The sequence below is a fragment of the Procambarus clarkii genome, chromosome 22, assembly GCF_040958095.1.
Source record: "Procambarus clarkii isolate CNS0578487 chromosome 22, FALCON_Pclarkii_2.0, whole genome shotgun sequence".
Classification (NCBI taxonomy): Eukaryota; Metazoa; Arthropoda; class Malacostraca; order Decapoda; family Cambaridae; genus Procambarus; species Procambarus clarkii.
In genome coordinates, this window is record NC_091171.1 from 15,862,070 (window position 1) to 15,872,069 (window position 10,000).

Consider the following 10,000-nt stretch of genomic DNA (forward strand, 5'->3'; position numbering starts at 1 on the left):
CATGATCACAACCTACAAAATCCTCAGAGGAATCGACCGGGTAAACAAGGATAAACTATTCAACACTGGTGGGACGCGAACAAGGGGACACAGGTGGAAACTGAGTACCCACATGAGCCACAGAGACGTTAGAAGGAACTTTTTCAGTGTCAGAGTAGTTAACGGATGGAATGCATTAGGCAGTGATGTGGTGGAGTCTGACTCCATACACAGTTTTAAATGTATATATGATAGAGCCCAGTAGGCTCAGGAATCTGTACACCAGTTGATTGACAGTTGAGAGGCGGGACCAAAGAGCCAAAGCTCAATCCCCGCAAGCACAAATAGGTGAGTACACACACACACACACAAACGGGTAAGAGGTAAGCCCTCTTACTCCCAGGTAAGAGAGAGAAAGACCTGAGGGTTGATATCACGCCAGATCTGTCTCCTGTACCCCATATCAAGAGGATAACATCAGCAGCATATGCCAGGTTGCCTAACATAAGAACGGCCTTTAGAAACTTGTGTAAAGAATCTTTCAGAACTTTGTATACCACATATGTCAGACGAATCCTGTAGTATGCAGCCCCAGCATGGAGTTCATATTTAGTCAAGCATGAGACTAAACTGGAAAAGGTTCAAAGGTTTGCCACCAGACTAGTACTCAAACTGAGGGGTATGAGCTACGAGGCGAGACTACGGGAATGAAACCTCACGTCACTGGGAGACAGAAGAGTTAGGGGGGACATGATCACCACATACAAGATTCTCAGAGGAATTGATAGGGTAGATAAAGACAGGCTATTTATCACGAGGGGCACACGCACAAGGGGACACAGGTGGAAATTGAGTGCCCAAAGGAACCATAGAGACGTTAGAAAGAATTTTTTCTGTGTCAGAGTAGTAGACAAATGGAATGCATTAGGAAGTGATGTGGTGGAGGCAGACTCCCTACACAGCTTCAAGTGTAGATATGATAGAGCCCAGTAGGCTCAAGAACCTGTACATTAGTTGATTGGCAGTTGAGAGGCGGGACCAAAGAGCCAGTGCTTAACCCCCGCAAGCACAATTAGGTGAGTACACACACGCACACACACCCAGCCTCGCAGGATGCAATGACTCGGTTCTTGCGTTTTTATTCCATGTACACGTATAATGACACTCATTCTCAGGGTGTCATTCTCACTCTGAGAATGAGCCATATAATATGGCTCATTCTCAGGGTGTGTTTTTCAGTGTCAGAGTAGTAGACAAATGGAATGTACTAGGAAGTGTTGTGGTGGAGGCTGACTCCATACACAGTTTCAAATGTAGATATGACAGAGCCTAGTAGGCTCAGGAATCTGTACATCAGTTGATTGACGGTTGAGAGGCGGGACCAAAGAGCCAAAGCTCAACCCCCGCAACCACAACTAGATGAGTACAACTTGGTGAAAACATCCAGAGACCCCACAGCAATGCTAAAACTATATTTAATCACTGGTGCTGTCCTGTCTTGAGTATTACCCGGGACAGACCACTTCCCCTTTCAGAGCGGGAGAGAGGTCTGGTTTAAGATGTCTGGATTAGAGGGAATACAGTCAACATATACGGCACGCATTGAAACGATAAAAAATCTAAAATACTGGGACAGTCTCAAAGCTCTCGAAATGCACTCTATGGAAATGAAACGAGAGAGGTTTCAAATAATATATATACATAGAAGATACTTGAAGGCCAAGGTCCCAAATTTTCACAGTAGAATAACAACTTACCAGAACGAAAGATACGGAAGGAAATGCAGAATAGAACAAGTGAGGAGTAGAGGTGCCATAGGCACAATCAGTGAACACTGTCTGAACATCAGAGGTCCATATCTGTTCAACACCGTCCCAGCAAACATTAGAAATATTGCCGGAACAAAGGTGGACTTCTTCAAGAACAAATTAGGTAAGTTCTTGCTAGAAGTGCCGGACCAACCAGGCTCTAGTGGGTATGTGGGCCTTCGGGCAGCTGCAAGCAACAGCCTGGTGGACCAAGTTATCACAAGTCGAGCCTCGCCCCAGATCGGGTTCGGGGAGTAAAAGAACTCCCGAGACCCTCTCCAGGTACGACCCAGGTAAGCATGGGTACTATAAGGCGTATGTGTAAGGAAGTACTTTGGGTCCTAAGAACGGGTTGTCATTAATCATGTACATGGGATAAAAACGCAAGAACTGAGTCATTGCATCCTGCGAGGCTTGCCGGTAGATGCAATGCGTGTGGCGTAGATGCAATGTGTGTGGCGTAGATGCAATGCGTGTGGCGTAGATGCAATGCGTGTGGTGTAGATGCAATGCGTTGTGGTGTAGATGCAATGCGTGTAGCATAGATGCAATGCGTGTGGCGTAGATGCAATGCGTGTGGTGTAGATGCAATGTGTGTGGCATAGATGCAATGCGTGTGGCGTAGATGCAATGTGTGTGGCGTAGATGCAATGCGTGTGGTGTAGATGCAATGCGTGTGGTGTAGATGCAATGCGTGTGGTTTGATGCAATGCGTGTGGCGTAGATGTAATGCGTGTGGCATAGATGCAATGCGTGTGGCATAGATGCAATGCGTGTGGCGTAGATGCAATGCGTGTGGTGTAGATGCAATGCGTGTGGCATAGATGCAATGCGTGTGGTCTAGATGCAATGCGTGTGGTCTAGATGCAATGCGTGTGGCGTAGATGCAATGTGTGTGGCGTAGATGCAATGTGTGTGGCGTAGATGCAATGCGTGTGGCGTAGATGCAATGCGTGTGGCGTAGATGCAATGCGTGTGGCGTAGATGTAATGCGTGTGGCGTAGATGCAATGCGTGTGACATAGATGCAATGCGTGTGGCGTAGATGCAATGCGTGTGGCGTAGATGCAATGCGTGTGGCGTAGATGCAATGCGTGTGGTGTAGATGCAATGCGTGTGACATAGATGCAATGCGTGTGGCATAGATGTAATGCGTGTAGCGTACATGCAATGCGTGTGGCGTAGATGCAATGCGTGTGGCGTAGATGCAATGCGTGTGGCGTAGATGTAATGCGTGTAGCGTAGATGCAATGCGTGTGGCGTAGATGCAATGCGTGTGGCGTAGATGCAATGCGTGTGGCGTAGATGTAATGCGTGTGGCGTAGATGCAATGCGTGTATCGTACATGCAATGCGTGTGGCGTAGATGCAATGCGTGTAGCGTACATGCAATGCGTGTGGCGTAGATGCAATGCGTGTAGCGTACATGCAATGCGTGTGGCGTAGATGCAATGCGTGTAGCGTAGATGCAATGCGTGTGGCGTAGATGCAATGCGTGTAGCGTACATGCAATGCGTGTGGCGTAGATGCAATGCGTGTGGCGTAGATGCAGTGGCTGCAGTCTTTGCTGTACCCGCGCCTCTCATCCGATCAGCTCGACAGTTAATCCACACAAGTCCGTGAACCACCCACTAGGTCTCCTAGGTGTAAATTGAACTAATTACTCACTGTTCCCAATGTAATCTAAGTTTGTAGAAGTACCTGATTTAAAAAAATTAAAGTTTTCTTGAGCATTTGGTTTAAAAAAAAGTCTTTAAAAACATCTGATTTAAAGAAACAATTAAAAGCCACCTGAACAAAAAATCCATTACACCTGGAAAAAAAATTCAAGTGGACCTGATGTACACAAAGTTTTCAAAAAACACCTCATGTAAAAAAAATGCTTTCGAAACCAGCCGATATATAAAAAAAACTCCAATAAACTTCGTTACAATAACTAATTCAATCATAGCAGCAAGCGTTGTTGAGGCACATATATTGCTATATGGAAATTGTACCCAAGCTGGTGAGCGCTGCCGCTTACTAAGCCTGAACTAAGCGTTTCATGTCTGTTCAGTGTTTACATAATGTATAGAAATTCAAATGCTGCATATATCAATATATTAGCGAGCGGTGGTGTCATATAAGCCCGGGGTGATATCTAAGCGCAAGCTGCACTTATCATGCGTTATGTTTGAACGTTTGGTTCAACAGCGTCCGTATACATACAGTTTAATGATGCAGTTACACATGGATAGTCTAAGCTTTAGGGACCACTTTTTGGTAGATCGCTGTAAGTTAGGCTGCTTTTGGCATGGACGTTACAAGGGAATGGCGGCTTGTGGCAAGGGAATGGCGGCTTGTGGCAAGGGAATGGCGGCTTGTGGCAAGGGAATGGCGGCTTGTGGCAAGGGAATGGGGGCTTGTGGCAAGGGAATGGTGGCTTGTGGCAAGGGAATGGTGGCTTGTGGCAAGGGAATGGCGGCTTGTGGCAAGGGAATGGCGGCTTGTGGCAAGGGAAATGGTGGCTTGTGGCAAGGGAAATGGCGGCTTGTGGCAAGGGAATGGCGGCTTGTGGCAAGGGAATGGCGGCTTGTGGCAAGGGAATGGTGGCTTGTGGCAAGGGAATGGCGGCTTGTGGCAAGGGAATGGCGGCTTGTGGCAAGGGAATGGTGGCTTGTGGCAAGGGAATGGCGGCTTGTGGCAAGGGAATGGGGGCTTGTGGCAAGGGAATGGTGGCTTGTGGCAAGGGAATGGCGGCTTGTGGCAAGGGAATGGCGGCTTGTGGCAAGAGAATGGGGGCTTGTGGCAAGGGAATGGGGGCTTGTGGCAAGGGAATGGGGGCTTGTGGCAAGGGAATGGCGGCTTGTGGCAAGGGAATGGCGGCTTGTGGCAAGGGAATGGCGGCTTGTGGCAAGGGAATGGGGGCTTGTGGCAAGGGAATGGGGCTTGTGGCAAGGGAATGGCGGCTTGTGGCAAGGGAATGGCGGCTTGTGGCAAGGGAATGGGGGGAGTTGCAGGCGAGTGACGGGCGTTTTTATCCAGTCAAATAGTGGGTGTGGGTAGTGAGTGTGGGTGTGGGTAGTGGGTGTGGGTAGTGGGTGTGGGTAGTGGGTGTGGGTAGTGGGTGTGGGTAGTGGGTGTGGGTGTGGGTGTGGGTGTGGGTAGTGAGTGTGGGTAGTGGGTGTGGGTAGTGGGTGTGTCTAGTGGGTGTGGGTAGTGGGTGTGGGTGTGGGTAGTGAGTGTGGGTAGTGGTGTGGGTAGTGGGTGTGGGTAGTGGGTGTGTCTAGTGGGTGTGGGTAGTGGGTGTGGGTGTGGGTAGTGGGTGTGGGTAGTGGGTGTGGGTAGTGGGTGTGGGTGTGGGTAGTGGGTGTGGGTAGTGGGTAGTGGGTGTGGGTAGTGGGTGTGGGTTGTGGGTAGTGGGTGTGGGTAGTGGGTGTGGGTGTGGGTAGTGGGTGTGGGTGTGGGTGTGGTAGTAGGTGTGGGTGTGGGTAGTGGGTGTGGGTAGTGGGTTGTGGGTAGTGGGTGTGGGTTGTGGGTAGTGGGTGTGTCTAGTGGGTGTGGGTAGTGTGGTGTGGGTAGTGGGGGCCTCAACTGTGCCCCGGGCCGCGCCAGCTCTCCCAGCACCCTGCCCGGCCAGTTTTTCTCACCAGGTCATCTTTTATCGTCCGTGGTCAGACCTGGCCGCGGCCGCCAGGTTAATTGATCATGTAAAGGAGATACGAAGACCCCCACGTGCAGGCGGCGGCCACGTGGAGCCCACGTGCAGGCCGGCGGCCACGTGCAGGCCGGCGGCCACGTGGAGCCACACGGAGCCCACGTGCTGGCCAGCGGCCACGTGGAGCCCACGTGCAGGCCAGCGGCCACGTGGAGCCACACGGAGCCCACGTGCTGGCCAGCGGCCACGTGGAGCCCACGTGCAGGCCGGCGGCCACGTGGAGCCACACGGAGCCCACGTGCTGGCCAGCGGCCACGTGGAGCCACACGGAGCCCACGTGCTGGCCAGCGACCACGTTGCACTCAGGGTGTGTGCAGGGCCGAAGCTCACGCACGCGCAACATTTGTGGAGCGTTCATTTAACTGGGTGACAGGAATGGTGTGTGCTATATATCTTGAGGGCGAGTTCATGAAGGAGGTCTCTTGAAGGAGTCTCTCTTGAGGAGAAGAGTTTATTACCTTCCCCGTGTGCTTGCCAATAGATATATAACATGTTCCTAAACGCCACGGTAAACGCCACGCCATTCTCCTGTGCCACGGTAAACTGGTACTGGGAGGGACTCGGCTATGAGGGTGTGTCGAAGCTTAATACACCAATATACTGTTTAGTGTCCATGAAGTATGGCGACACTTATACACACCATACACCTGTTTGGAGGAATATAATGCAAAAGTTCAGCCTCTAATCTCGAGTGTATGACTTCCTCCCTACCCCCCCCCTCCTCCACCCCCCCCCCTCGGGTGGGGAGGGGTTGTCATCATTGCCTGATGTTGCAATAATCACAGTCATCAATCGCTTAGATAATTAGCGCTTAGCGGGGCCTCTCAAGCGCTAATGGCAGCATCGCTGATGGTGCCCTCCCCCACATACGGGGTGGGGGGGGGGACAAGTCTTTTTAACTACCTATCTTTTAACTAGGTTGGCCTGACAGCTAAGTGGATAGCGCTCGTGATTCGTAGTCCCGAGGTTCCGGGTTCGATCCCCGGTGGAGGCGGAAACAAACGGGCAGAGTTTCTTTCACCCCCTGATGCCCTTGTTCACCTAGCAGTAAATAGGTACTAGGGAGTTAGACAGCTGCTACGGGCTGCTTCCTGGGGAGGGAGGGGAGGGGGAAGTGTGTAACAAAAAGGAGGCCTGGTCCAGGACCGGGCCGCGGGAACGCTAAGCGTCGAAATCATCTCAAGATAACCTCAAGATAACCTATAGCTATAAATACCCCCTCTATCTACCATCCATCCCCCCCCCTTGCAACAACGTAGTTCCCCGTCCACTCACCCCTTCCGCGTACTCTTCCCTCCTGTTGCCACAATTCCTTCTTTTAATTATCAGGGGAAAACGCCAAGCCATTACGACTTTTATAGCATTTGGAAGGGGTCAGGATAAGGATTTGGGATGGGACGAGGGGGGGGGAAGGAAGGTATGGTGCCCAACCACTTCGACGGTCGGCCACAAGAACCAGTCTCTGGCAGGACCTTCGCTCGGTACTTCATCTCCGAGAAGCTGATCCCTCGATCTCAAATCACCTTCTTCCACGAGGTGATCCGGCGACAACTACCGGTTGTTAGCAAATGTCTTCCGAGTCAACTACTTGGACTCCAGAGTCTTATATAATCCCTCCCGGTAGTATCCCTCCCGGTAGTATCCCTCCCGGTAGTATCCCTCCCGGTAGTATCCCGCCAAACACACACACCGAAACTACGACGTTGGTACAACGTTCGAACAAGTTTTAACACCTCCTAACCAGTTATAACAACCAATATTGCAAGTTGCAACAACGTTCTAATACGTCATAAACACGTTAAGCCAAGATGTAACAACTTTATTAAAAGTTGTAATAAGCGGAAAATAGAGACAGTTTCGGTTTGTGTTTCCAGGGATATGAGAGGGAAACAATGCTCCTTCCCCTACAGCCCCGACTCCTGTGCCAGGTAAGTCCACTACGGGCTCACCATAGCCCGTGCTACTTGCAACTTGTTCCGAGTAGCTGAATCTATAACAACATCCTTCCCCGATCCCAAGAGAAAGGCAGGGGGGGGGGGGGAGGAGGTAAACTTACTTTTGAAGAATTATTTTAGTATAATCACTATAATTGATCTTTTTATCTTTATAACCAGACGTTGCGTTCTTCTGTTATAGATAACAGGACCTTGTCTGCCCTCGTCCTCCATTCATTAAACAGCTTCTTAATTTAAATTAAGATAAGATCACCGGTGCTTATCGACACTATCTTCATGATAAGGTTATATGGACCTGTCTTCGCTCACGCTGATAGAGAGAAGATAACTGATTAGATCCCCCACCAGCTAATTATACTAATGCCATCCAATAATTATGATTCTCTTTTTTTTAATTGAAGTTCTATAATCTGCGTATGATTGATGATATTCGCTGACTGGTAAAGACGGGTATATTCACATTTTATGAGATGTTCGACGTACAGACTCTGCTGTACCGTGGTCGACGTACATTGACGCATTCTATTGTACCGTGGTCGACGTACATTGACGCATTATATTGTACCGTGGTCGACGTACATTGACGCATTATATTGTATCGTGGTCGACGTACATTGACGCATTCTATTGTACCGTGGTCGACGTACATTGACGCATTCTATTGTACCGTGGTCGACGTACATTGACGCATTCTATTGTACCGTGGTCGACGTACATTGACGCATTCTATTGTACCGTGGTCGACGTATATTGACGCATTATATTGTATCGTGGTCGACGTACATTGACGCATTATATTGTATCGTGGTCGACGTACATTGACGCATTCTATTGTACCGTGGTCGACGTACATTGACGCATTCTATTGTACCGTGGTCGACGTACATTGACGCATTATATTGTACCGTGGTCGACGTACATTGACGCATTATATTGTACCGTGGTCGACGTACATTGACGCATTATATTGTACCGTGGTCGACGTACATTGACGCATTATATTGTACCGTGGTCGACGTACATTGACGCATTATATTGTACCGTGGTCGACGTACATTGACGCATTCTATTGTTCCGTGGTCGACGTACATTGACGCATTATATTGTATCGTGGTCGACGTACATTGACGCATTATATTGTACCGTGGTCGACGTACATTGACGCATTCTATTGTACCGTGGTCGACGTACAGCCCCTGCTGTACCGAAATACTGTAATCTCTTAGACTTTAAAGAAAAAACAAATTATATAAACCCCCCCAAACAAATTCAACATGTTTTGGAAGCTAAGAATGAAGCAACATCTCCCAGCTCATCTGAGAACACATACTGACTGATGAACCGGTTCGTGGCTGTCTTAAAACTCGCTCAAGTTAATTAGAAACCAAACAAGGCGATTATGTACAACACAGAGCCCCATTCCCCCCCCCCACCTCCTCCCCAACAAGAAACGTTTGCACCCCACACGAACGTTTCATGGGGCATCTCAGCTCACTCTGTGCAATGTTGACAATATCACTCAACATATCACCAGCTATTCAATGAGGTAACTTACTTATTGCGAAAAAAACTCAGAATGAAATTGACACATTGTCATCTGGAATACGATTCGGGCAAACCCAATGAAATCCAAAATAAAATCCGAAAATCTGAAATCCTAATTTTTTTTTTTTTGGAAAAATATCCGAAAATTGTTCAATTGTTTTTTTAATTTTGAACAAAATCCGAAATGTGTTTTTTTTGTTTGCAATACACACAAATGCTATACCAGTAAAACTATATTGTACACATTCTCATCCCACTGCTACCTGTTCCTTTAACACCATCAGACACTGTACTGGACCTAACGATAAAAATTATATACGTATACATATACCAAGCCCGTCCCCTCCTAAGGTTTCCCAATATCAAGTAACTGTCGTACTAAAGTGCCTTTATCCTAACCTACCAGAGGACCCAAAACAGAAAACGGGACAGTATGTGTATTTCGTTAGCCGCTTCCATTTTCTAGTTTGACAATTTCTGGTCCTAGGTAGAGTATACGTCAAAATACGACGTTCTATTAGGAGGACGGGTTGCATACACACACAGCACAGAAGCATGCCATAGTCCACCAAGCACTAGGTAAATTATACAGGGGCCAGATTCACGAAACAGTTACGCAAGTACTTACGAACGTGTACATCTTTTATCAATCTTTGACGGCTTTGGTTACATTTATTAAAACAGTTTACAAAATGAAAACTTCCCAATCAACTGTTGTTATCGTTATAAACAGCTTCCTGGTGCTTCAGAGCTAATTAATTGTTTAATAACTGTAAACAAAGTCGCCAAATATTGAGAAAAGTTGGACAGGTTCTTAAGTGCTTGCGTAACTGCTTCGTGAATCTCGCCACAGATTACGATACAACAACAGTACTAAAATTAATTTCTACAAAATCTTTTATTCGCTCCTGTTAACTTATTCCCAACTTGCACATCCATTAGCAGCCAAAACAAATTAAAAACTCCAGACGGCAGAATAGAGTGCTCTGATGGAGCCATAACTCCCACAGGCAGGATG